Below are 26,516 nucleotides of genomic sequence, written 5' to 3' on the forward strand. Positions count from 1 at the left end.
TGGTCCGGCGCCTCCTAATTTCTTGTGCGATCGCCATCCTCTATTTCTGTTCCTTGTGGATGACACATCCTACATCATCCACACAGTGTCTTCCATTGAGCTTCTGCACATGTGCACTTCTCTCTGCTGAGGGCAGATAAAAGTTTTGTAATGCCCAAACGCAAGTAAAGGTCAAGAAATACCTGCACCTGCGCATTACAGTACTTTGCGCTGCCCTCAGCAGTGCAGAGAGAAGTGTGCACGCGCAGAAGCGCAATTGAAGACACTGTGTGGGTGATGTAGGACGAGTCATCCCCAGGGAGCTGTCATGCTGTACTACTGGGTGTTCTGAGGAAGTGCAATACAAACTCCCCTAGATGGCACCAGAGTGGAGAAAGAGCAGAATAAACCTGCCCAGGAGTAGTAGAGTGAAGTCACCACAAGGTGGCAATAGATTAGTCAGAGAGGCTGGGACGGATACTACAGGTCAAACAATGCACAGACGAGCAATCAAACACGTAGTCAGAAAAAAGGAATGAGGTCAAGAGCCTGTCAGTAACAGAGGTGTCAGAGGGAAGAGACAGAATCAGGTTGTAAGTCGATATCAGGAAGTCAATGTACACAAAACAAGGAAATAAGATTGGAGGGACCAGCTGGGAGGAGGTAAAAAGACACAGATATCAGAGGAATGTGGTAGGACAGATCAAGAACTCATCAGAGCCAGCTACACACACCAAAGGCATAGAATATAACTGGCAAGGCAAAAAGGGAGGAGTGGCCAGATATAGTAACCTGGGAACAGGAACAAGGCAGAGGGAATTTAACCCTTGACATGATCAGGCTGGGGCTGGAACACTGCCAAAGCAGATACCGGCCTGGATCATGACAGAGCTGGGAAGGAGGATGGTGATAGGAAGAAGATAGGAGGCGCCGGATCAAGACCAGAAATGTCCAATGGATCAGACTGCCCTGTAAGTATAATAGAAGCTGTTTTTTTATGTTATACAGATCAGCTTGGACACTTATATACAGTATTCTAGATTGCTGTATGTAAGAGCTCACTGGTGGTGGCCACAGGTTATAGGGGACAAATCTGGTGACAGGTTCCTTTTTAATTTTCTTATTCAATGGTACAGCTTTTGCTCCCATATTGCTATGTAACTACAGTATGTGATCCAACAATTTGGGAAGTTGGGAGAGCTGGATGAACAGTAATGGTGGCCATGTTTAGTGTCACAATTGCTGACCAGTGGATGCAATTAAGAAACACTACAACTTGACAGCAGAAAACAACTAAAAGTCTTTAGCAACAACAAAAAAGTATATTTCAAATGTTATGTTTCAATTAAAATTCTACTTCATTGCTTAGTACTGCTCAGTGGAGTGACCTCATTTCATTAAATTGTTTCTTAAAAGAAAAACAGATGATGGGTGACATTTATTATTATCGCCTCCAAGATTTCTCCCGAGCATCCCATGTCTTCTAGAATTTGCTGCCTCAGCACACAGATTATCTGCTACACTTGCAAGCTTCAAATGGAACTTGAAAACTCATCTGTTCAGAAATGCCTATAATCTCCAATGACCCCACCGCGTCACCAGCGCCTGAACTGCCGCCTCACCACCGCCGGAGCTGCTACTTCACCACCGCCCTACCTACTGTTTCCTTCCCATTATCCTATAGGATGAAAGCCGACAAGGGCAGCATCCTCATCCTTCTGTACCAGTCTGTCTATTGTAACTTGTACATGTATTTTGTATGTAAACCCCTATGTACAGCCCCATGGAATCAATGGTGCTCTATAAATAATAATAATAATAATAATAAAAAAGTATAACTTACAGTACTTTCTTATAAAAGCTCTGCCCCCTACTAAGTTTACTTCGAACAGCTACTTTCTATTTGAGCAATAACCTAACAATAAACAGGTTACAGACTTATAAAGAGCACAGTAAAGTAATGTAATCTGAATCTGTACCAGCAACAACAAAAGCTAAATTAAATTGGTTGTCCTATTAGAAAAACGTACCCATCCTTGGGATAGGTTATCATTTGTTGACTGGTGGGGGTTCCATTTCTGGGACCTGCACTGATCAGTAGAACGGGCACTTTAATTCGATTGGCAGTGTACATGCTTGCCATCTGCTCCATCCATTCCCTATGGGGCTGACGGAAAATGTTGAGTGCCGCCCCATAGGGAATGAATGGAGCAGCTTTCAGGCATCTAACCTGCCAAGCCATTTTGAAACAAGGATAAAAGTTTTTCATTCTGTCAAATGGTGCTGGTTCCAGCAGTCAGATCTCCACCGATCAATAATTTATCACCTTTTGTGTGGAAAGCTGATAACCTGTTTTAGCCAAACAAACCCTTTAAAGAGGCATTCTAACCATTTTTTTATTCATTTAATCTGTGTATACACATGTAGTCTAGTGTGAGTGTTAATATTCTCACCTACTGCTAGTTTCTCTGCTCCTCTTCTTAGTGACGTCAGACTCTCTGGCTCACTCTACGTATGAGCGGGAAGTCAATTTTACAAAGTCTATGAAGCCTCCTTCTGCCTTGTTCTGACACTCCGTAGACTTACATGGTAAACACTCCTTCTGGGTCACGCAGAGCGCAGTGTGAACTGGAGAATCTGAAGAGCAGTGACGTCACTGAGAAGAGGAGCAGAATGGCGCTAGATCCAGGGGAAACAGCAGATGTGTATATTAACACACTCACACTATACTTCATGCATATATACACACATTTAAGGAATTAAAACTTAATTGGAGGGCCTCTTTAGGCCCTGTGCCCACAGGAGACAATACCTGCGGAACTTTCTGCAGATATTTCTGCAGGTTCATGCAACAGCTCCCCGGAATCCGCAGCTATCCGTTATTGCGGATTTCAGGCGGAATTGTTGCAGTAAACCTACAGAAAACATGCGGAATTTGAGCGTTATTCCTGCAGATTTACCCTCTGTATCTGCATAGTAGAAAGGCAGGAAATCCACAGGAATATCTGCATGAATAATTGACATTCAGTTCTCTGCGGCTGTGGGAAATCTGCAGCATTTTCCGCAGGTGCAAATTCTGCAGCATTGAAACAGCACTCCCAAAATCTCATAGGATAATATGGGGAGTGCCTGTAGTTGTGCAAATCTGCAGATTTATCTGGAAAATCTAGAAAATTCGCAGGTTTTCCGCGGCAGAATCCGCAGGTATTTTCTCTCGTGGGCACAGGGCCTTAAAGGGAACCTGTCAGGGGGAAAAATGCTATTAAACTTGCAGATATGGGGTTAATCTGCAGGTTAATAGCATTTGAATCCTGCCCGGTGCCTGCACAGTGAAACACGCAACTGGGAGGATATGAACTTTAATCCTCCTGGCAGCATTCAGGTTTCAATCACGGGGCGGCGCCGGAGCGGGTTCAGTCTCTGCTCTGTGCATGGAGAGCGTCAGCTGTAAAGCGGGCTTTACACGCAATGATATCGGTAGCGATATCGCTAGCGAGCTTACCCGACCCCTTCAGTTGTGTGTCATGGACAAATTGCTGCCTGTGGCGCACAACATCGCTTACACCCGTCACACATACTTACCTGTCTAGCGACGTCGCTGTGGCCGGCAAACCACCTCCTTTCTAGGGGGGTGGTTCGTGTGGCATCACTAAGCGGCCGCCCAATAGAAGTCGAGGGGCGGAGATGAGCGGGACGAACATCCCGCCCACCTCCTTCCTTCCTCATTGCGTGCGGCCGCAGATGGGATGTTGTTCCTCGTTCCTGCAGTGTCACACATAGCGATGTGTGCTGCCGCAGGAACGATGAACAACATCTTACCTGCAACAGCAACGATAATCGGGATAGGAACGACTGGACAGCGATCAACGATATGGTGAGTATTTTTGATCGTTAACGGTCGTTCCTGCGGTGTCACACGCAACGACGTCGCTAACGAGGCCAGATGTGCGTCATGAATTCTGTGACCCCAACGACATCTCGTTAGCTATGTTGTTGCGTGTAAAGCCCGCTTTACCGTCCCCGCATTGACTGACATGCTCATCTAATGCTGAGTGGCTGCCAGTGATTGCACGGGAGAGCAGTGACTGAACCCGCGCCAGCACTGCCCCTGTGACTGAATGTTTAAGGGGGTATTTCCCTCTCCAAGATCATATCCCAATATGCATTAGATGTGATAAGAATAATATTACCTAATAGCTTAATTTAGAAATGTAGGATAGCTTTTCTGATAGACAGGTCTCTTACCTCATGAGCAACTAACTGTCATTATATGAGTGGATGTAACCATGGATACCTAAGAGGTAAAAGACACGGTATATCAGGAGAACTATACTACGTTACTACTTGAAGGTATTGGCTAATATTCCCATTATTACACCTACTACATATTGGGATAGGAAGTTGGAGATGGGAATACCCCTTTAATTAAGTTAATTTCCTCCCAGCAGCAGGGTTCGATGTGCAGGCGCTGGGCAGGTTGAGAACACTATTAACCTGCTGATTAACCCCATAGCTGCAGGTTAATAGCATTTTTCCACGTGACAGTAACACTGTTCTTAAAATATTTAGGCTATCCATGTTCTTCTTTGGACAGTCAGAAAATCTTTCTAACTATTCTCCGTTCTGCACAATACATGATCTGGGGATCGCCATCCATTGAAAACTGATTAATAAACCAGAAGGCGCCTATAATCTTGTGGCTGAGGGTCCTTTGACGTTTTTCAGTGGAGACCCTTCATTCCTAATTGGTATTTACAATGTTGGCCTTGACGTTAGATGTTCAGAAATTGCCTACGAGTCTCTAGGACGGCAGGTCACACAGACATCTCCCCACCACAACGTGGCTGACTTAGGAGGACGTTAATGGGCCCACAATGTATTTTTATACTGGGAATGCCGTAGTTACTGGATTTACAGAACATTGCTGATTGCTTCCGGCCTCACCGATAATATCTTCCATGGGTATTGTACAGCTTTCCTTCTCCCCGGCCTGCCATGTCTATAATCTGACAAAGCATATGCTCTCGGGCTGCTGAACACATTTCCCAGCATCTGTGATCTGTGAGAAGATTAGGCCGTATGATTTGATTGAAGCCTTTAAATCACTAATATTACCAAAAGAGCAATTTTTAAAGAATCTTTTTCCGTTACTGTTTTTTTTTTCTTTTTTCCATAAACCCCCTTTAATTTATTGGTATTGCTTTGTGCGTGTTCACTTTGCAGGCATCGGTAATTTAGGAGCAGGCAGATGCTGTTGCTTGGCAACACTACATGGCCTACTTGGTACCCGTCCTATAAACCAATGGCTAGCGGGATATTTTTTTTTCTCTTTTCCTCTTGTGAACTACATGATTGCAAAAGGAGGCCATCATCATATGATTTCAATAATTCATGATCTTCCAGGAGGTCTTGAGATTTCTAAGGACACTAAAACAGAGGACCCCTTACTGTTTGCAGCAATTAATGACTGGGATGTAAGGCTTGTATGACATGCGACCCTACGGACACAGTGTGCACCCCATAGAGACATGTAGGACGAGGCAGGATTGCTGTACCATTCCTATACGATGGGAGACGGGCAGAGATTGCATAACATCTTAAATAATTGAGGGACTGACTGGTTCAGAAGGCAAGTATCTCCACAATAACTACAAAATTCTCCTTTTGCACATTCAGTCGTACGTCTTTGTGAATTACTTAGTGCACGATCCTATAAGAGGACCCCTGCCAGAACTAGAGGGGGGCAAGTGCGAGTCCCAGCAGCCCCCATCATCACAGCTTACCTTTTGCGTGTCTTCTAATGATGAATCGTTAGTCTGATGGCGCCGCTGACTCCAGCACCAAGGAGGTTATGGAGCTTCCAAGACTGGATGATCCTGATCTTAGGAGGCAGACAGTGTCCGTGTGCTTCCCCTCCAGACAACAGCTGCTGGATTCTCTCCTTTTTCTTTTTTTTTTTTTGGATGCTTTTGTCACGCCTGTCTACTGATCTTTTTTTCCCCCCTCCCTTTTTTTCAATTAACTTTATTGGTAGTATTAAAAAAAATATACAGCAATCTTTCTCGGAGAGCAATTGGAAGTTGAAATACCGGAGTGTTGGTGTTAAATATGTTGATAATAAAATTAAAAGTAAAAATCACCAAAAATGTAAAAAAAATAATAATATATCAAATAAATGCTGTTATACAAACATTAAATAAAAAATGTCCCTAAAGGTGGCCAACACCTTTATTTATTTATTTATTTAGCCTTTACTTTAATGTATGTATTAAAAATGATTTTTGCATTTTTGTTTCATTACAAATTTGGAATTGTGTGGCTTTTACATGCTCATTGTTTTCTTGCATAGCCAACTTTGATGTGGTCAGTGGTCATAAGTTAACTGAGAACAGCTCAGAAAAAGACGGATACAAGCTCTCCCCTTAGTTCGAGTTCACTGACAGATTCTCAGTTAACTCATTTTATAGCCAGTAATAGACAGTGCAATACAGGGGCTAAAGAAGGCAAACAGTACAATATTTGTAACAAAACCAAATTGCAAAGATTATTTGTAGCCCCAAATACATGCATTTAAGATGAAATTTGAAGCACTCAAAGGTGTACAACTCCTTTTAAAACAAGACTAAAGGGATACAAGAAGAATAAGATAAGAAGACTTAGATAGTTTAATGTATTATAAATTTTGCATTTGTGTTTCATTAAAAATGTGAAATTTGGTGGCTTTGACATGCTCATTGTTTTCTTGCAGATTCAACTTTGATGTGGTCAGTGGTGATAAATTAACTGGGAACAGCTCAGAAAAAGACAGATGCAAATTCTCCCCTGAGATCGAGTTCACTGATAGATTCTCAGTTAACTCATTCTATTACCAGCAATAGACAGTGTAACACAGGGGCTATAGAAGGCAAATAATACAATATTTGCAACAAACCTAATTTAAAAGAGTATTTTTAAATACATGCATTTAAGAAGAAAATGGTCTCAGTGTACAACCCTTTTAAAACAAGACTAAAGGGAAATAAAAAGAATAAGATAAGAAGTCTTGGATATGGTTATGTAGTTAAGACTGTCATGAAAAGTGGACTTTGTGTAAAAAGATAGCAACATATAGCATCATTATTACTTGTACAATTAGCACAATATGATCTGCTCCTGAAAGGGATTGGGTCCATTTTTTTTTCTTTTATTAATAATTACCTAAAGATGTATTTTTAAAACTAAATAAAAATTATTTTTTAATTTTATTTTTGAGTAGCCACTGTGGGCTGCCATTTTTAATTGCTGATGTGTAAGGGTCACACACAGCACAAAAAAAGCAACAGTATCCTCCTGGGATTTCCAGTTCACAGCTGGGGGGGAACCCACACGCTATTACATTGTATCCAGTGCCGTGCTCTGAACTACAATTTCTCCTTTCATGTAGTGGTCAGCGGTGGCTGGAGTTCTGGGCAGCGGTGATGAGCACAGCGTACCAAGCTGTTCTCACCACTGCAAAAGTTACCTCTGCAGCTTTGCTCCTAGCGGTGAGATCAGTGCTGAGGTGGTCACTTCTTCTAAGGCCTCCTTCACATGCTGTGTTTCCGGTACGTCGGACATCCGTTTTCACACATGCCAGAGACGCAAACACACGTAGACCCATTAAAATCTGTGGTGTTTTCACACGAATGTGTGTCTATTTGGAACATACATGTGTCTGTGAGCTCCACACATAGACATGTCCGGTATCACATGGCCCGCACACTGATGTGCTCTGTGGGACATCAGTGTGACACATACCGGAGAAAACACATGTCTGTGAAATAAAATGATTTTTTACACTCACAGCGTCTATACAAAGTGAGAAGCACAGAGCCATGTTAGCTCTGCTACATCAAGCAGGCTGAAGCGAGGGTATGACTCGTGCAGTCTCGCATTGCATCACCCCGCACCTGACGCTCTCCGGACAGGAGCGCCTCAGCTGCATGGAAATAACATCTTGCCGACCCACTGCTGTCAGGAGATTGAACACCGCAATGCGACACTCGCACAGTGACAATCCAAGTTCAGTTAACAGGACCTGCGAGACTTCATAGCCATGTGACCAGTCTATAGCCAATGAGGTAATACAACATTCACACCTGACTGGTCACATGGGTATGATGTCACGGAAGGTCCTTTTAGTCAGCGGTGGTTACCCCCGGGGGCACAGCAATGATTGGACCCGGATGCAGAAGCGGACGAGAGACAGAGTCTGCAGGACGTGGCGCGGGACCTGTAAGTATAATGACAATGTTTATTATTAACTATATTCTTTATTTTACAGCCCCCCCCCACCCCATCCCATAACTGTAAAACCCAAGATCGGTGATCGGACGCAAGATCGTGTTATCTTGATCCCGATCCCGATCCTTGCGAAATGATCGGGTGAGGCTCCCAATCCCGACCATCGGGGGGATCGCCCATCACTAGAGGTACAGTAAGTAACATAGTGAATAAGAACAACTATACAACATTTCTAATTGGAGGCATTTGCTAATATTATTATTATTACAACTACTACATATTGGGATAGGATCTTAGAGATGAGAATACCCCTTTAAGCACAGTAGGAGACCACAAGTTCTTAAAGGGAATCTGTCACCAGATTTTTGCTCCCCCATCTGAGAGCAGCACAATGTAGAGACAGAGACCCCGATTCCAGCGATGTGTCACTTACTGAGTTGTTTGTTGTCATTTTTATAAAATCAATGTTTTCTCTGCTACATATCTAGCAGTTATACAGAGCTTATGAATGTGCTGGCAGCACGCCAAGTAGTCCTCTAATGATAATCTATTGATGATTAATCAGTGATTTTATCAAAACTACACTATACAACCCAATAAGTGAAATACTGCTGGAATCAGGATCTCTGCCTCTACGTTATGCTGCTCTCAGATTAGGTGGTAAAAACCTGGTGAGAGATTCCCTTTAATACACAGTCTTTTACTTAAAGGAGTGGTTCACCCATATTCATTATTGGCCACATCGATATGTTGAGACACAATGTTTCTCTCAAATACCTTGTGTTACCAATAGTGCCTGTGAGCAGTGGACCACTCTTCACCATCACCTGACCTCCAAGCTCTGTGACCTTGGGGATCCGGTGATGTCACGTCAACTTCCTGTTCACTTGACATCACCGCGGCCGACCCCAGTCTCCATGAGTCACTGGGAAGTGGGCAGTGTTTCACTGTTTATCACAGCCTAGCCCAGCATCTTCCTGCTCCCTTCTCTTTCACTGTGGAGCGTGCAAGCAGGAGACACGTTGGGCTGTCATGAGCGGTGAAATGTCGCCCGCAGCCCAGTTACTCGTGAAGACTGGGGCCGGCTGCGGTGATGTCAGGTGAACAGAAAGTTGATGTGACATCATCGGATCCCCAAAGTCATGGAGCCCGGGGGTCAGGCGATGGGGAAGAGCGGTCCACAATAGCGCCGCTCACAGGCATTACTGGCAACACAAGGTATTTAAGAGAAACCTTGTTTCTCAACATAACATTATTGTGGCCAATAATGAATATGGGTGAACCATTTCTTTAAGTGTAACATGACAAACACAGTGCAAAAAGAATAGCAGATACACATCTTCTCAGACATTTCTTGCTCAATACGAAGTATCACCACCAACAATCCCTTCACTTCTTCCAACCTTGTTGTTCCTATCCTCATTAGTCCCGGTTGTTTCACCACCACGCAGCTCAACATCACAGTGCCATCCATGAAAGTCATTCCGTCCCTTTCTGCGACTCCGTGTCCAGTTCTCCCTGCCAAGGAGATGGGTTGCCACTATGGCTGAACCCTAGCCTCATACTACTGATGCTTTTGGAACATACATCCAGGGTTCCTTTTTCGTATCACGTTCTGTCTGACCAAGCCCTTCACCTTCTTTAGTCATAGCCAGTATTGGGCCTTGATGTTGAGCACCCTGTATGAGGATCTGACTACCCCAGTCACTAGTTCTCCAGGTCAACACGCTGACCCAAATATGCTGGATACTTTGTGTACCTTTCCCCTTCTTTTAATGCTAATCCCTTGCTCTGGTCTCCTTTAGCTGTAGGGACACCCATGTCATGTGACCTTGCTGAGCACTCGGAATCATGTCTGCTGTAGCTGTAAACTAATCCCTGTCTGAAGTTCTAGAAGTAAACCAATTTGTTTCCCTGCAGGCTAACCCCTCCCCTATGGGCTAGTTTCAACATTAACTTCGTCTGCCCCTACAGGTTGTTGCTGTGCAGTGTTGACCTTTTACCTACATTTTATGCACACACATTATAATGCTCAGCATTATCACATCCTACATACTATAACACTGATGTGCCTTACATTATGCAGGAACACTTCACATTACATTAGTCAACACTACTATATCTTACACATTATACATTCCTATCTTATGTTACTAATACATCTGTATCATGCATTACATTACACATCATTGATGCAGTTGGTGTTTTCAGGGGGGAAACATAGGGCCACCTCCTATTTTACGCAGATGTTTTTAAATGAACAGGAGACTGGAAGAAGGGTTCTGCCTAATATTGCTCTTTTTTAGCTCCTTCCACGTGGTGTTGGTCCTATGTGGAGGCAATTGTTGCTGTGGTGCTGTGCTTGTGTAGTGTTGTGGTCTTGAGTCATGGGGAGTCAGCCTCATAGTATGGGTGCTGTGAGGCACAGGTCACCTGCCTGGCTGGTGCACTATTTCTGTGACAATGGCTGACGTACAACGACTCACCTTTATGCAAGGCCGGACTGTGACTAAAATTCAGCCCTGGCATTTGGGGTACACAGGCCCACTTGTTGCGTGGTGAATGTGTAGTATCTTTGTGTACTTGTAGGTTGTGTAACACAACCATATAACGTAGTCACGGCTGCATCCAGTATTACAGCTCAGTCCTATTTATTGCTCTATTTGCTGCTATTTTCCCTACAGAGCTCGGTCTCACAGATAATGAGGAGGATGCTGCCCTCCATAGTGTTGTGGCCTCTTCATATTGCTGATGGGCAAGGATACAAAATCAGTTTTTTTTCCACCAATTTCTGAGACCCATAACTTTGCTTTTTTTTGGAAAGGGAGAAAGGAAGGAAGCTGTAGTTTTCACTGATGCTAATTTAGGGTGCATACCACTTAGGGAATGCGCAAAGAAAGACATGGAACCCATAGGGTGTAGGGGCGACATGACAGCCCGGAGGGTAGGGAGTTGATGGGGTTAAACAGTGTTGGTTCGTTTAGGAATGAGGAAAAGAAGGTGATTGGTTAGGGGGTGGAGTGTGGTGGAAGGAAAGGAGGGAGCTTCATGGTGTATATAATAGGAGGTGGGGGTCAGTTACCTTCTCTTGCACTTCCTGGATGACAGCTTGGATGGGCTGGGGAACCTCCATCATGACATCCAGCCTGATGGATCCGAACATCGCAGATCTGCAGCTTGGACGGGCTGGGGAACCTCCATCATGATGTCCTGAGGAATCCTCGGATCTGGTCAGCATGGCGGTGCAGGGCGCCCAGGCAGTGCAGTCCCACACCCAGGCTGCCTGGGTGTCTCCTCGGCACCTTCCCCTCCCCCCCCCTCTTTGCTGCAGTGCTGGCAGTTTCAGGACTCGCCGGGGTCTTTTGGGGAAGGTGGGGGTGAGGAGGACAACGTGAGAGCCCCCACTCCCGTGGGGACCCTCCGCAGCTGGGCGGGCGGCGGTAGCTTGCTGCGCCTGCTCTGGCTGTCGGGAGGAATCTCCTGCAGGGCCGCGACGGCCGAAAAGGGGGCGTGTCCAGCCCGGGGGCCTACTTCCGGTGTGAGGCCTCAGTCTGGATTTTTGAGCGATGCGGCCGCTCCCGCCCGGGAGCGCGCCCAGCGGCGGTGGATGGACAACACCCCCCCCCCTCCCTTCGCGGGGGGGCCGGAGGACGGCTGCCTGCAGGGTCACCTCACCTGTGTGGCTGGATTATCGGGACCGGAGGACTGGGCGCAGTAGGCGGCGGCGAGGAGGAGACAGGAGGCGCCTGCAGGGTCACCTCACCTGTGTGGCTGGATCATCTGGACCAGAGGACTGGGCGCAGCAGGTGGCGACGAGGAGGAGACAGGAGGCCTGCTGTCTATCCTGGAGTAGGCATTGGGACAAGGGTGCAGCTCTAATCAGTTGCGGCTTCCCCCAGGAGGGGAGCGCCCAGCATTGTGGAGGTGACAATCGGCCCAAATAGGGCATGTGGACACGGTGCTCCTGGCGTCAGGGGGTGAACCCGGCGGGCATTAGGTGCCTGCAGCTTGAGGGACTGTCCCGGGATCAGCGACAGACGACTGGCGAAAAGGACGGTGACGGCTGATCTGAGGGCGTCGTCTGGAGGCAGCCTGGCGCGGTAATCAATTTAAGTTTCAGCCTTTTTGTAATGGTGGGGTGACAGTCGCTGTAGTGGAGTAGTGTATGGAGATATGGGTAGCAGCTGGGGGGTTTGGAGCATGTGGTTAGTTCATAGGTCGGTTGGTGCCGTGGTCCCCGGGGGGTGTGGGTGCATGTTCTGGAGGCCAGGGGCAGAGTTACGGACGGGGTGGTCTCATGGCAGCGGGGCCGTGAGGGTGCAGGTGGCGTCAGGTCCGGTGGTTACAGTTGCAGGTTGGGGATGGCGAGGTTCGGCGTTTACCGCAGTTTAGGTCTTGTGAGACTTGGTTAAGGGGGCTGATGATTGCGGCACATGTGAGCGGGTGAGACGGCGCAGTTATTGAAGGTTTGCTGGGGTGTTTCATTATTAATCTTCTGATGCATGGTGGTTCTTATTGGATGAATTATGGTGGGGTCAGGTAAAGAGGCGGGGGGTCCCGCGGTACGGTGTGTGCGAGGAGTTTTCAGGGGGTTTTTGTGAGTGATGTGTAGGTGCGGGGCCCCGGTATGGCGCGAGGGTTGCTGTGGATAAGTGAATAAAGGAGAGCGGAAATGTAGGAGAAGGTGAAGTGTTGGTTGCTGTAATGGGTTTATAGGTTTGCAACCGCATCAATGGTAACATGGGGTTAATTTGTGGCTAGTCAGCATGTTTTCCCATTGTGGAGGTTGGTGCTGGGAGGAATGTTGAGTCCAGCGTGACTGAATTGGTGTTAATGTAGGTGCTGGGCAGCTTTGGGCTGCTGTGGGTGAACTCGGTTAATCAGCAATGGTGGGCTGCGGACGGAATAATGGAGTTCTTCGGACAGCCGTGATTACGGGTGGGGACTATGCGAGTTATGGTTTGGACTAGAGGATTGGGTACTTGTGGTGCATAGAGTGTAAGTCGGATAGCTTAGGGCCATCTGGTATTATTGGGTGTTTTGCATGGGTGGACTCCTGGCATCTGTGGGCTGGTGGAGTCTATTTTATATTCATATACAATTTAAAAAAAAAAAAAAAAAAAAGGAATTCTTGGCCCGGTGGTAGGTATGGGCATCTGGGTGAGGGTTTGCTTAGGGAGTCGTGGTGCTCCGGTCTCACGGCACAAAGGTATTTGGTTTGAAGGTGCAGTTGTGCGCTACGGGAAAATAGTGGTACGCCCCTCGGTGGTCGGCTTTGAGCGGATACTATGGTGTGGCCAAGGTTTTAATTTATCTTGTGGTGTAATATGAGAGCTCAAAGGGGGTTGCGTGTCACAAGGTTTTTTCCTTGAGATCGAAAGGCCCGGACATGGTGTTTGGTAAAGTTGTGTCTCCTGATGCCCATAGTTGCATATGGAGTCAACCGGGCCAGTGGTGTGGCTGCAATTTTCCGGTGTGCATTGTAGCACAGGGAACTTGTTGTGGTCCGGTTTGCGGAGGGAAGCGGACTGTGCATTATGGTTGGAGGTGTTGTTGGGGACCTTGGGATCGAAGGTAATGCTTCAATATCTTCGCCTCAGTAAGGGGTACAGGGCGATGATTGCGGTTGTTTTGTTTTTTGAGGCCGTATTAATTTTGGCGTAGAGCATAGTTCCGTTAGGCCGTGTGGGCCTCGTTGAAATTAAGTGGGCCTGATTTCGGATGAAGAAGGTCCATTAGTGTGGTAGTTGAGTATGTGGGAAGATTTTGGGATTTTCTGGGGAAGACAGCTCGAGCCTCTGTTGTTGTCAGAGGGTGTGATGGCGGAATAAATTGGTCAGGGGAGACCGGTAGTGATATTTGGCTCTGGGAAAGCTGCAAGGTCAGCTGTAGGGGAAATTTCAAGGCTATGGATTGCAGTCGTTTTACAGCGGGGTTTCACTTTAGCGGTTTCCTGGGAGAACTAGGTTTGGGGTGCGAAGTGACCCAGTAGCATAAGCAGTGTGAGTGTCATCCTGTTGTATTTCAACCCCAGTGGTGGTTTAATTCAGCTGGAGACAGGAGGAGGACTGACTGTACAGGGTGACTGTACAGTGGTTCTTTGGTCGGTACTGGGGAGGACGATGGTACAGTCGGTACTGCATTTAATTGGTTATAATAAGGCCAGCGCGGCATGGTGTGGATTCCGGTATAGTTTGGGAGCTTGTGGCATGGTGGGCCTGAGTGGCCGTCAGAGGGACCCGGTGGCTCCTGCCACTAAGGATCAGGGGAGTGCGGTGCAGTAAGGTGGACTGGGTACGCTGGCTGGTGCATATATTGGATGCTCAGAGTTTAAGTGATGGATGGAAAGGTTTTAAATGGTTGGTTTGGCTTGCAAGTTGGGGGAGCAAGCGTTGGGTGTGTGGGGGTCCAGGCCACGCAAGGTGTCACGTGGCCTGTTCTGTGGCGGGGGTAGGTCTGGTCCAGAGGCGGTTTAACGGATAATGTTGTTTGATTGGAGAGTCACTTGTAGGATATAGTGGCTCCGGTTACAAGGATCTTGCAGGCATGGGTCCTGCAAGGTGGGGGGTATTGATCCGTAGGTGATTCATACCTCATCTCCGGCCCGGTGTGTGTTGCGGCCAGGGATCATGTTTTGGTGGTGGAAGGTGGTTTCTGGACCGGGCCTACCCAGGGTTACGTATTGTATTACGTACTGTATTATTATTATTATTATTATGGTATTACCTATTGTTAAATGTTGGGGACGCCCGTTGGACGGCGCCCCCTTGTGTTAGTGTGTAAACAATAGGCAATAAAGGGCTGCTGTGGCCATATTTTACCAAGTCGCAAGCAGTGTCCGTGTATTATTGATACCGGGTAAGGGTAATTTGGGAATAATATAGGAATCAACGACCGGAAAATCCCTCCTGGAAATGTCAAGAAAGCCATGGAACCCATAGGGTGTAGGGGCGACATGACAGCCCGGAGGGTAGGGAGTTGATGGGGTTAAACAGTGTTGGTTCGTTTAGGAATGAGGAAAAGAAGGTGATTGGTTAGGGGGTGGAGTGTGGTGGAAGGAAAGGAGGGAGCTTTATGGTGTATATAATAGGAGGTGGGGGTCAGTTACCTTCTCTTGCACTTCCTGGATGACAGCTTCCCACCCACCCTCCCTTCTATTGTGTATTGTTATTATTGGTGTGTTTATATGCATGGATAATTATTCAATTTTAAGAGCCATTACAACAAAAAAAAAAAAAAAAAAAAGAGAAAAGAAAGGATTGGAGAAAGTGTCGTTTATAAAATAAAACAAAAAAAAAACAAACCGAAAGAAAAGAGATTTCTTTGTGGATTGTGATGTATAGTGTCATTTGGGATTCTTGTAAGTGGGTGAATAAGATGGGGGTAATGTGGGAATATATGTATATGTATATGATGTGTATGATGTATATGTGTATGATCAGCATAAATAATGGGGATTATGTCCTTTGTCACAGCAGCGGGGGTAGGTCTGGTCCAGAGGAGCTCTAATTGTTACTGGTGTTTGGATGGAGAGCCACTGGGGAAGGTACAGTGGCTCCGGTTACTGGTGACCTGCAGGTACAAGGTTGTCTGCAGGGAGGAGGTATTGCTCCGTTGGTGATCAATGCCTTATATGCCTTATATATGGGTCAGGGTTGTTGCCAAGGATTATATATTAAGGAGTTGATGGTTGCCAGGGAGTCACAGGTGGCTACAATGCCCCAGGTGATAGGTAATTGAAAGTACGGGAGTTTTTGGTTTGGGTAAGGGTATTACTCCTTTGGTGACTTTTACCTCATTTAAATATGAGACCATTGTTATGGTCAGTGATCCATTTTGGTGAAATGGTAATCGCAGGAGGAGTCACTGGTTGGGGTCATGGTTCTGGATCCAAGTGCAGTGCAAGCACGTGGTTCTGCAAGGCATAGGGGTTTTGATCCGTAGGTGATTAATACCTCTTATCTCTGGGCTAGTTGCAGCCGGGGATGTTGTTGGATTAAAGTCGCTAACGGGCTTTAAGGTTTTTGAGGTCACGGTTACTGTCATGCACATGGGGGATTGATCCGTAGGTGATTGATGCCTCATATCTCTGGGCTGGAGGTTGCAGCCGGGGATAATATTGAGTTGGAGGTAAAGAGGAATGTAAGGTTTTGAGACACGGTTGATACTTGATGCTTCTGGGGGGGGGGGGTTTAATCCGTAGGTGATTAATGCCCCCATCTCTGGGTCGGTGTGTTGCGGCCAGGGATTGTGTTTCTGACGGTTGTGTGATTGAAGGGTCACTTGTAGGATATAGTGGCTTTGGTTACAGGGATCTTGCAGGCATGGGGTCCTGCAAGGTTGGGGTATTGATCCGTAGGTGATTAATGCCTCGTATGTCTGGGTCGGTGTGTTGCGGCCAGGGATCGTGTTTTCTGACGGTTTGTGTGATTGAAGAGTCACTTGCGGAATACAGTGGCTTTGGTTACAGGGATCTTGCAGGCATGGGGTCCTGCAAGGTTGGGGTATTGATCCGTAGGTGATTAATGCCTCGTATCTCTGGGTCGGTGTGTTGCGGCCAGGGATTGTGTTCTGGTGGTGGAGTATGGCTTCTGGACCGGACTTATGGCGGGGGTAGGTCTGGTCCAGAGGCGGTTTAACGGATAATGTTGTTTGATTGGAGAGTCACTTGTAGGATATAGTGGCTCCGGTTACAAGGATGCCCCCATCTCTGGGTCGGTGTGTTGCGGCCAGGGATTGTGTTTCTGACGGTTGTGTGATTGAAGGGTCACTTGTAGGATATAGTGGCTTTGGTTACAGGGATCTTGCAGGCATGGGTCCTGCAAGGTGGGGGGTATTGATCCGTAGGTGATTCATACCTCATCTCCGGCCCGGTGTGTGTTGCGGCCAGGGATCATGTTTTGGTGGTGGAAGGTGGTTTCTGGACCGAGCCTACCCAGGGTTACGTATTGTATTACGTACTGTATTATTATTATTATTATGGTATTACCTATTGTTAAATGTTGGGGACGCCCGTTGGACGGCGCCCCCTTGTGTTAGTGTGTAAACAATAGGCAATAAAGGGCTGCTGTGGCCATATTTTACCAAGTCGCAAGCAGTGTCCGTGTATTATTGATACCGGGTAAGGGTAATTTGGGAATAATATAGGAATCAACGACCGGAAAATCCCTCCTGGAAATGTCATGACATTTTTGGGTGGCAGATCCCACCATGGAAACCACTATGAAAAATACTTGAATGAACATCTGCATCTCTTGCTGTGCACAGGTTCAGGCTTTTGAGCATCTTTTTACCACTTCAGGTTTCTAAAACCACCAAGCAGTTAAAAGAAGTGACCAGTCCATTCTTTCACCATTCAGTGTTTGCCACTCAGAAGACGCTCCGTACTTTACAATGCAGATAAATGGGAAGGCTTGGAAGATGCCCGGACGTCTTTTGTTGCGTTTTACCATCGCTTTTTCTTAGAAACGCAAAAACAAAGATGGTCAAAAAACAGAAAAAATGCCTAGGAAACTACTGTAAAACAGAGGAGATGGGTCAGGAAAATAACTCCATGGTTTTTAGCATATTCTGCTTCAAAAGCTTGGAGGTTCTGCTTGAGTTTAAGATACCCTGTGTGTACATACCCTTAAAGGGGTTTTCCAGTTTTGGACACCCATTCCCTGGATTGTTTATTTGAAAACAAACTGCTTTATTCTCTCTCCCCAGGTCTGCTATTGTCTTCAACGCTGATGTCACATCACAATGACGGCGCTGCAACCAATCAATTATAGACAGCAGGCACAACAGCAGTATCTAATTTTTATAACAAAAAGGAAGCATCAGACCACAAGAGGATGTGAGCAGTTAGTATCATTTTAGGGCTCATGCGCATGTTGCGTAATTGCATGCAATTAGGCTGCGTATTGCACTGCAGTGTAAATGCATGCGTCCTGCATCCCCTCCACAATCTATGTAGATTGTGCATGATACGTGCGCACATTGCTTTTTTGAGCGCAGCGATTTGGATGCCAAAATTTTTACCCAAATCCTTGTGTGCAAAAAAGCAGCATATCAATTAATTTGTGTGCTTTGGATGCTGCTCCCACTTTGTCTATGGTGGGGGCAGCATCCCGAGCGCATGAATTCAGCATTTATTCTGCTAAAACACTGCATCCATTTCGCAGTGTTTCTGCAGCAATTTGAAGCACACATGTGCTGTCAAATCACTGCAGAAATTTCAGCAGGTACGTGCGAACAAGGCCTTAGGGTTACTTACATGAATACATCACTAGAACCACCATCAGTACATTAATGCATCCCTGGAATAAAGTTTTTAAGGATTTAATGAGGATTTGATGAGATTATGCTCAATTTCTGCTCAAAAAGTAGATATGAACATACACTAATTTACACTGTTTTTGGATAAGAATCTCCCAAATTCTCCTTATAATCTCAAATCAAAGTTTTGAAGATTTTTACATTTTAACTTAGCCATGAAGCTTGTTTTTGATTGTTAAATGTGTACAAGATCAGATCCACTGTCATTACATAAGTGCAGCACCAGAACCACCATCTGTAGATATATGCAGCACCAGAATCAGCATCAGTACATGAATGCAGCTCAAGAGCCACCATCAGTACATAAATGCAGTGCAAGAACCATCAACACATGAATATAGCACCAGAACCAAGGTCAGCACATGAATGCACAGCCAGAACCAGCCTTGGCACATGAATGCACAGCCAGAACCACCCTCACCACATGAATACAAAGCCAGAACCAGGGTCAGCACATGAATGCAATGCCAGAACCAAGGTCAGCACATGAATCCAATCCCGTAACCACCGTCAGCACATAAATGTAGCGCCAGAACCACCGTCAGCACATGAATGCAGAGCCAGAATTACCATCAGTACATGAATAAATAACCAAGCTTAGCCCCATGTACAATTGTACAGGTTATCCTGAAAAGTGGTAAGTTGATGCTGGGAGTTGGGAGTTGTTATCATCATCATCAGACTGCGGAGCATACAGGAACCACAGCACTGATGAGATTCAGGCAGTATCAAAATTATTTACATGCAGGTACCCATAAGTAAAGTGTATGATTTGTATCTTCTCCTGTATATAGCAGAGGACTGGAATTCTTTTTGTAAATATTTTATTGTACAATTTAGTACAAAAAAAAATCATCCTAAAGGGGTCTTCCATGCCATAAAGAAAAATAGTGATCGCTCATATGTAATGTGCTTACTTTCCGGTGATGTATCAACCGCTTTCTCTCACTGCTTCATGTATGGTGTATGTTAAGTTTATGAAAGACCCCCAGAGTGTATAATTTTTCCAGCGGCACAGTACAGAAAAAGTTCAGCAGACTGTTTTTTCTATGAAATAAAAAAAACATACGTTGAATTAGTGGAAGCTAAAAAGGAAGGTAATGGGCCTATGTTGAGAAAATAGAGCCATAGGAGTAAATTTAATGCAGCCTGAGCTTTTCCAGAACAGGAGAAAAGCAAATTCGACAGAACCTCACAATTTATCATATTAGATATATTGAATTTGTGTTTTTAAGAGAGGTCATGCTTCCCTCTAGTGGTCAAAATGAAGTATACACCAGAATATTTTTTTAAATATAGTTTTTAACAATTGTTAACTAATTTCAAAGCAATTATATTATTAAAATATATATATACAGTACAGACCAAAAGTTTGGACACACCTCCTTCTCATCCTCATTCAAAGAGTTTTCTTTATTTTCATGAGTCTAAAAATTGTAGATTCACATTGAAGGCATCAAAACTATGAATTAAAACATGTGGAATGAAATACTTAAAAAATGTGAAACAACTGAAAATATGTCTTATATTCTAGGTTCTTCAAAGTAGCTACCTTTTGGGTCATTCCGTGTCAAGTGGACCAGTTTTAAAAATCGTCCCCACTCGACGTTCTCCGATTTTGCTGAAAATTTATAAGGATGTACATGTATTTTTGAAAAGAGGTTCTGTAAATTTTTAGGGCCAGATCTCAAATATATTGGGTACTGTTGACCTTTCACTGGAGGCCCCCCCCAAGGCTGCGGCTTCAGCTAAGAGGATTTTGCAAACTTTGGCACATAGCCATTAGAGTTCTATACTGACTATGATGCTGAAATTTGGCATACTAGCTCAACTTTTGCTGCTAAACGCGATAAAATTATTACCGGCTATGACAAAACAATATTTCGGCCGCAATTTTGTGTCAAAGTAGCTTGCAAAACGCCTCGCATAAGATTTATGCCAAACTTTGCCCATATATAACTCAAGACCAAAAACCAATAGGAACTGGTGCTTTACCCTGTACAACAAACATCTTCATGACTTTGCATTGCTGCAATATCACGGTGAAAGCATATGTATTTGTGGAAATATTCACACCCACATATGATGAAAAACTTAAAAAAAACGAATTTTACCTATTTTTAGGTCAAATTTCCCAAAAAGGGTACCCCTAAAATATATTAATTCTGTTATCATTTGAAAGAGCACATTTTTCTCTACAAGGATCATTGGGGTTTTTTTTGGAGTCTCTCCATTTAAGAAAAGAAAAATGCCACTAAACATGGTGTTATTTATTAATACGCAATGAATGCTAACTGCACTGTTCAAACCCTTGCGTTGGTCCATGGTGGTTATACCACAACCAATTCCCTAAGAATTGGTATTATAATCCTATTAAGAATTGTAATAATACTGTCTTTCGAGAATTGGCAGCCCCATCGCCTAGGAGCCATGGCCGATAGCCGTGCAAGGCAAGTCGCGGGTGGTCTCTTTATCGCAGGTTCCAAAGCCTGAGGGTGGGTGTCTTTGCCTAGGATCCCAAGCCTAATATTGGGTATCTTTTGTTGGTTCCCAAGCCATAATATTCAGTCTAAGTAAGTGGTCTGGAATTGTTGCTGAATTTGCAACATAATCGGTTCAGAGAAGCTGTATTGTCGGCCCATTGCTGTTGCAGCTGGTGCTGGAATTATTGCAATGATCGACTGCTCGGGAATCCAGCATGTATCATTTCTCACAGGCCAGTGAAAGAAGCTAGTTGGTCCATGAGGATGCATAAAATGTATTAATGCATCATGGTCGTCGACTGAAATTTCAGAAATATTTCCAATCCACCAGTTCCTATCGTAAATGCAGGCAATGTATTGCCCTGGCTGGAGGTTTGCAATTGGCAGAAAAGGCATTTCTGATCTGACAGATCCATCTACATGGGCAATGAAAGATGAAGGCTCATTTCACACCCTTGAAATGCGAATCTTTTTGTCATCAATTTCATTCTCCATCACTAAAAAATAAATAATATATGCATTAAAATGTAACAATAGTCAATAGGTTTATAGGTTTTTGATTATAATAGACATTGCTAGCAACAATACAACTCTGTAACATGTGATAAGAATCTGAAAATCAAACACAAAATCAATGCATTACGTGCATACATAACACCATGTTCAATGGCATTTTTCTTTTCTTAAATGGAGAGACTCCAAAAAAACCCCCAATGATCCTTGTAGAGAAAAATGTGCTCTTTCAAATGATAACAGAATTAATATATTTTAGGGGTACCCTTTTTGGGAAATTTGACCTAAAAATAGGTAAAATTCGTTTTTTTTAAGTTTTTCATCATATGTGGGTGTGAATATTTCCACAAATACATATGCTTTGACCGTGATATTGCAGCAATGCAAAGTCATGAAGATGTTTGTTGTACAGGGTAAAGCACCAGTTCCTATTGGTTTTTGGTCTTGAGTTATATATGGGCAAAGTTTGGCATAAATTTTATGCGAGGCGTTTTGCAAGCTACTTTGACACAAAATTGCGGCCGAAATATTGTTTTGTCATAGCCGGTAATAATTTTATCGCGTTTAGCAGCAAAAGTTGAGCTAGTATGCCAAATTTCAGCATCATAGCCAGTATAGAACTCTAATGGCTATGTGCCAAAGTTTGCAAAATCCTCTTAGCTGAAGCCGCAGCCTTGGGGGGGGCCTCCAGTGAAAGGTCAACAGTGCCCAATATATTTGAGATCTGGCCCTAAAAATTTACAGAACCTCTTTTCAAACATACATGTACATCCTTATAAATTTTCAGCAAAATCGGAGAACGTCGAGTGGGGACCACTGGTCCACTTGTCACGGAATGACCCTTTTGCTTTCATTACTACTTTGCACACTCTTGGCATTCTCTTGATGGGCTTCAAGAGGTAGTCATTGGAAATGGTTTTCCAATAGTCTTGAAGGAGTTCCCAGAGATGCTTAGCACTTGTTGGCCCTTTTGCCTTCACTCTGCGGTCCAGCTCACCCCAAACCATCTCAATTGGGTTCAGGTCTGGTGACTGTGGAGACCAGGTCATCTGGCGTAGCACCCCATCACTCTGCATCTTAGTCAAATAGCTCTTACACAGCCTGGAGGTGTGTTTGGGGTCATTGTTCTGTTGAAAAATAAATTATGGTCCAACTAAACGCAAACCGGATGGAATAGCACGCTGCTGCAAGATGCTGTGGTAGGCATGCTGATTCTGTATGCCTTCAATTTTGAATAAATCCCCAACAGTGTCAGCAGAAAAGCACCCCCAAACCAACACACCTTCTCATCCATGCTTCACGGTGGGAACCAGCCATGTAGAGTCCATCCGTTCACCTTTTCTGCAAAGACACGGTGGTGGATCCACAGATCTCAAATTTGGACTCATCAGACCAAAGCACAGATTTCCACTGGTCTAATGTCCATTCCATGTGTTCTTTAGCCAAAACAAGTCTCTTCTGCTTGTTGCCTGTCCTTTATCATGAAGGCCTTCTGCACAAAGTCTCCTCTTAATAGTTGCTCTAGAGATGAGAAGGTGTGTCCAAACTTTTGGTCTGTAATATATATATATATATATATATATATATATTGTGATATAACTTTTCATTTTTAATTATTGGCTGGTAGCTATAGGTGACAAGTAGGCCACAAATTGCTATCAGCTCAATATGTTTTTAAGTATTTTTTATTTTTTTACAAATTTATTAAAAATTAAAGACAGCTTTAAATGTGAATGCAGGGAAAGGAGATGAAAATCAATGCATGAAATTCAATGGACAGTCGAGCATACCTGTGAATGAGACAGATGGATGTTTAGAATCAGAGATGAATGGTGACATTGTAGAAGTTATGCCATAGAATTACATTTCTGGTATATTTCTGTGCATTTATGAGGCACTTAGAATAGGCATGCAGAGACCAAGGTCAAAGACCTATTGCTCTAGATTTAAACACAGATCACCATAATGATCAGATTATCATGCAGTGAGGTGAGGGGAAAGGGTGCATCCTGTACTTGGTCACTCGTCTCCTATATTCTTCTTTGGTGCCCCTAATGCCTCAGTCGCCACAGGGTACTGCATCTGTCTTAAGGTGCAGTACTAATCCACGTAAGAAGAGGTTAACCGCTGGTGTTCAGAGCTTACACACATCCTGAGCTCATAACTTACCCAACTGTGCCGCCCCCATGCCAGCAGTCAACGCTGCTCGGATCCGGACCCGCTGTGTGGCTCGAGGGATCCTCCGGACCCCGGGGGTCACGTGGACACGCCGAATGAAAAGGGCGACATAGTTGTACGGCCTTTGCCGTATTTGGTTCATGACGCCACCCATGGTGTGTGGTGAAGTGGGACACCACCGCTGCTGTTGTGGGATACACGGGGAAGATGTAATGGCAACCGGATGTTAACCCCTCCGTGGGTAGGGATGGTTGCCCCGGGGCCAAGTGTCTCTGTGCAGGCTAAGGCGATGGCAGGGGCTTGCGCGCCCGGATGGACCAGGGGATGTTTGGTTACTCACAATTAAATGAATCACACGAGTCTTTTGGTAAACCAAGGGGCTGGTGGCCGGCCACCACGGCCGGTTGTACTCTGGTCCCCCACCCGGGCTGATGGTCGCCGTCTTCTCCTCTGCACTAGTTGTGGTTGTGTTTTTAGACTTCCCGGTATGGAACATGGGAGACCGCTCCCGACTTTCTGTGTGCCTGAGGAGCCGTGCCCGCTGATGCTGACCCGTGGGATCTATGGGCCCTGACGGTCGCCCTATCCCTTTCTGTGGGTGGTTGTGTGCCTTTAGGACTTTGATTGGGATAGGACCTGTAATTTTGCCCTCAATCGGTTGATTAGCTAGACCGTTGGTTCCGGTCCTGGCTTCAGGGTCCGAGTACCCCCTCTGTGCACGGTTTCCGGTCGGGTCTCCAGTGTCGGTACCTGTGGGCTCCAACCCTGCTCCGGTCCTCCTCGGATCTGCTGAGCCGTTTTCCTGTCTCCTGCTGACGGGGACCACCGTCTGCCACCTAGCCAAGGTACCAGGGCTCCGACCCTGGCACCGTTCAACTTAAACTTCTGCTCCGCTGGAGCTACACCTAGCTCCAGCCAACACTCCTCTTAACTTGAACTACAAACTTATCTGCTTGCTTTCCCGCCCCGAGCTGTCTAGACCTCTAGGTGGGCGTTTCCTAACCGCCTGGTCCCGCCCACTGGTGTGCCTGTCTTGCCCTGAGGGGGGGTGACTAGGGTTTCAGGTCGGCTGTATGTGACCTAGGTAAGGGAAGGTGTTATGCAGGGGCCTAATGTGTGGCTACCTGGTTTTGCCAGGGCGTCACATTCCCCCTTGGTTTAATACAGACTGTCTGCGGGCTGTCCAACCACAAACGTTTATTTAACACGAACTGAAAAAGATAAAAATGCATATTTACAAGTATACTAACAGTCAACAACAGATAACTTCTTCCCTTACAGGAGGCACTTTTCTTAAATGTTACACATGCAAAACCGGGATGGGACGGACCGGGTCCTTCTCACCTCACCCCCAACCAAAACAACCTGCTCCCTGGTGCCACCGCTAAGCAATGGTGCGCACCCCTTGCCCAAGTCCGGGTGTTGCCCTTTAAGGGCCGGGTAAAAAGATCCTTACCCGGTAGTCTTTTTCAAAGGCCCCACGTCCAGGGGACCCCTGACCCGGAGGCTAGTCACCGGTTTTGGTGGTGACTGGGCCTCGGCCGACTCTACCGCAGGCCCTTCCTCCAACCAGCCTCTCCAGAGACTGCAGCAGAGTGAGAAGGTTGGTCAGGGACTATTTACAAGGCCCAATAGTTTTTGGGTTGGCCTGCCAGTTCACGGCCATGGTCCATTTTTAAAACTTTTCAAACGGGAACTTTAACAGGTTAACAGTCCCAACGGGGACTCACACTTGGGGTAGCCGGGTTTCGCTACCTACTCATCATCTTCTGTGCTGGAGAGTGGCAGAGAGGGGTGGAGGTAGAATTTTTCTCCATCGCTCACTCATCCTTTGACATCAAGGGCGAACCACTCCCTTTTCCTGCAATGCCGGGTGTACGTAACCAATTCTCCGGGCTCCAGGTCTCGGTCTGGGTGACCAATGGGCAGATGAGGGGCCATATCCCTCCGGGATACGAAGATCTCGGCCTCCAGGCCCGGCTCATATAGAAAGCCCCATCCTTTCTAGGCATTGAAGTGCCGGACCTGCCCTTGATAGGTTGGGCCCCGCACCCGGAAGGTGGCATTCCGGAGGTGATCCTTCTCAGTGTAGGTCCGTATCAGCACCTCCGCCTTCCTTTTCTCCCGGGCGGCGATCTCCTTCTTCAGCTGGCGGTGAGCTCCAACCCTGCTCCGGTCCTCCTCGGATCTGCCGAGCCGTCTTCCTGTCTCCTGCTGACGGGGACCACCGTCTGCCACCTAGCCAAGGTATCAGGGCTCCGACCCTGACACCGTACAACTTGAACTTCTCCTCCGCTGGAGCTACACCTAGCTCCAGCTCACACTCCTCTCAACTTGAACTACAAACTTATCTGCTTGCTTTCCCGCCCCGGGCTGTCTAGACCCCTAGGTGGGCGTTTCCTAACCACCTAGTCCCACCCACTGGACCCTGAGAGGGGGTGACTAGGGTTTCAGGTCGGCTGTATGTGACCTAGGTGAGGGAAAGTGTTATGCGGGGGCCTAATGTGTGACTACCTGGTTTTGCCAGGGCGTCCCACAACCCCCATCCGATGAGTCAGCTAGTTATACTACACAGGAAGCCAGACAGCTTGGGGAATTTCCAGTTGCTGGGGCAACCACCAATTAGTCATCCCAAAGGTGGTGACTGCCTGGGGATGTGAGCAAAGACAGTTTCTAGTCAGATCAGTCTGGGACATAGAAGCAACAACAGATCCCTAGGGGGTGTGCGACCCAGCTCCCCTCAGGGTGACCACCCGGGATGCGTGCTTCTGAGCTATCTCG

The 26,516-nt window shown here is 45.9% G+C and overlaps 1 protein-coding gene across 1 annotated transcript in view; it reads right to left on the reverse strand.

Moving 5' to 3' along the window:
- The window catches only part of PKIA (cAMP-dependent protein kinase inhibitor alpha), an 86,009-nt gene extending 80,062 nt beyond the window's left edge, over window positions 1-5,947 (reverse strand). Inside the window, exon 1 of the mRNA XM_075353155.1 lies at window positions 5,763-5,947. The gene's annotated coding sequence lies outside the window, so the exon portion shown is untranslated. The remainder of the gene's footprint in view (window positions 1-5,762) is intronic.
- Window positions 5,948-26,516: the final 20,569 nt, after the last annotated feature.

Source organism: Anomaloglossus baeobatrachus, chromosome 6 (assembly GCF_048569485.1).
Source record: "Anomaloglossus baeobatrachus isolate aAnoBae1 chromosome 6, aAnoBae1.hap1, whole genome shotgun sequence".
Taxonomy (NCBI): Eukaryota; Metazoa; Chordata; class Amphibia; order Anura; family Aromobatidae; genus Anomaloglossus; species Anomaloglossus baeobatrachus.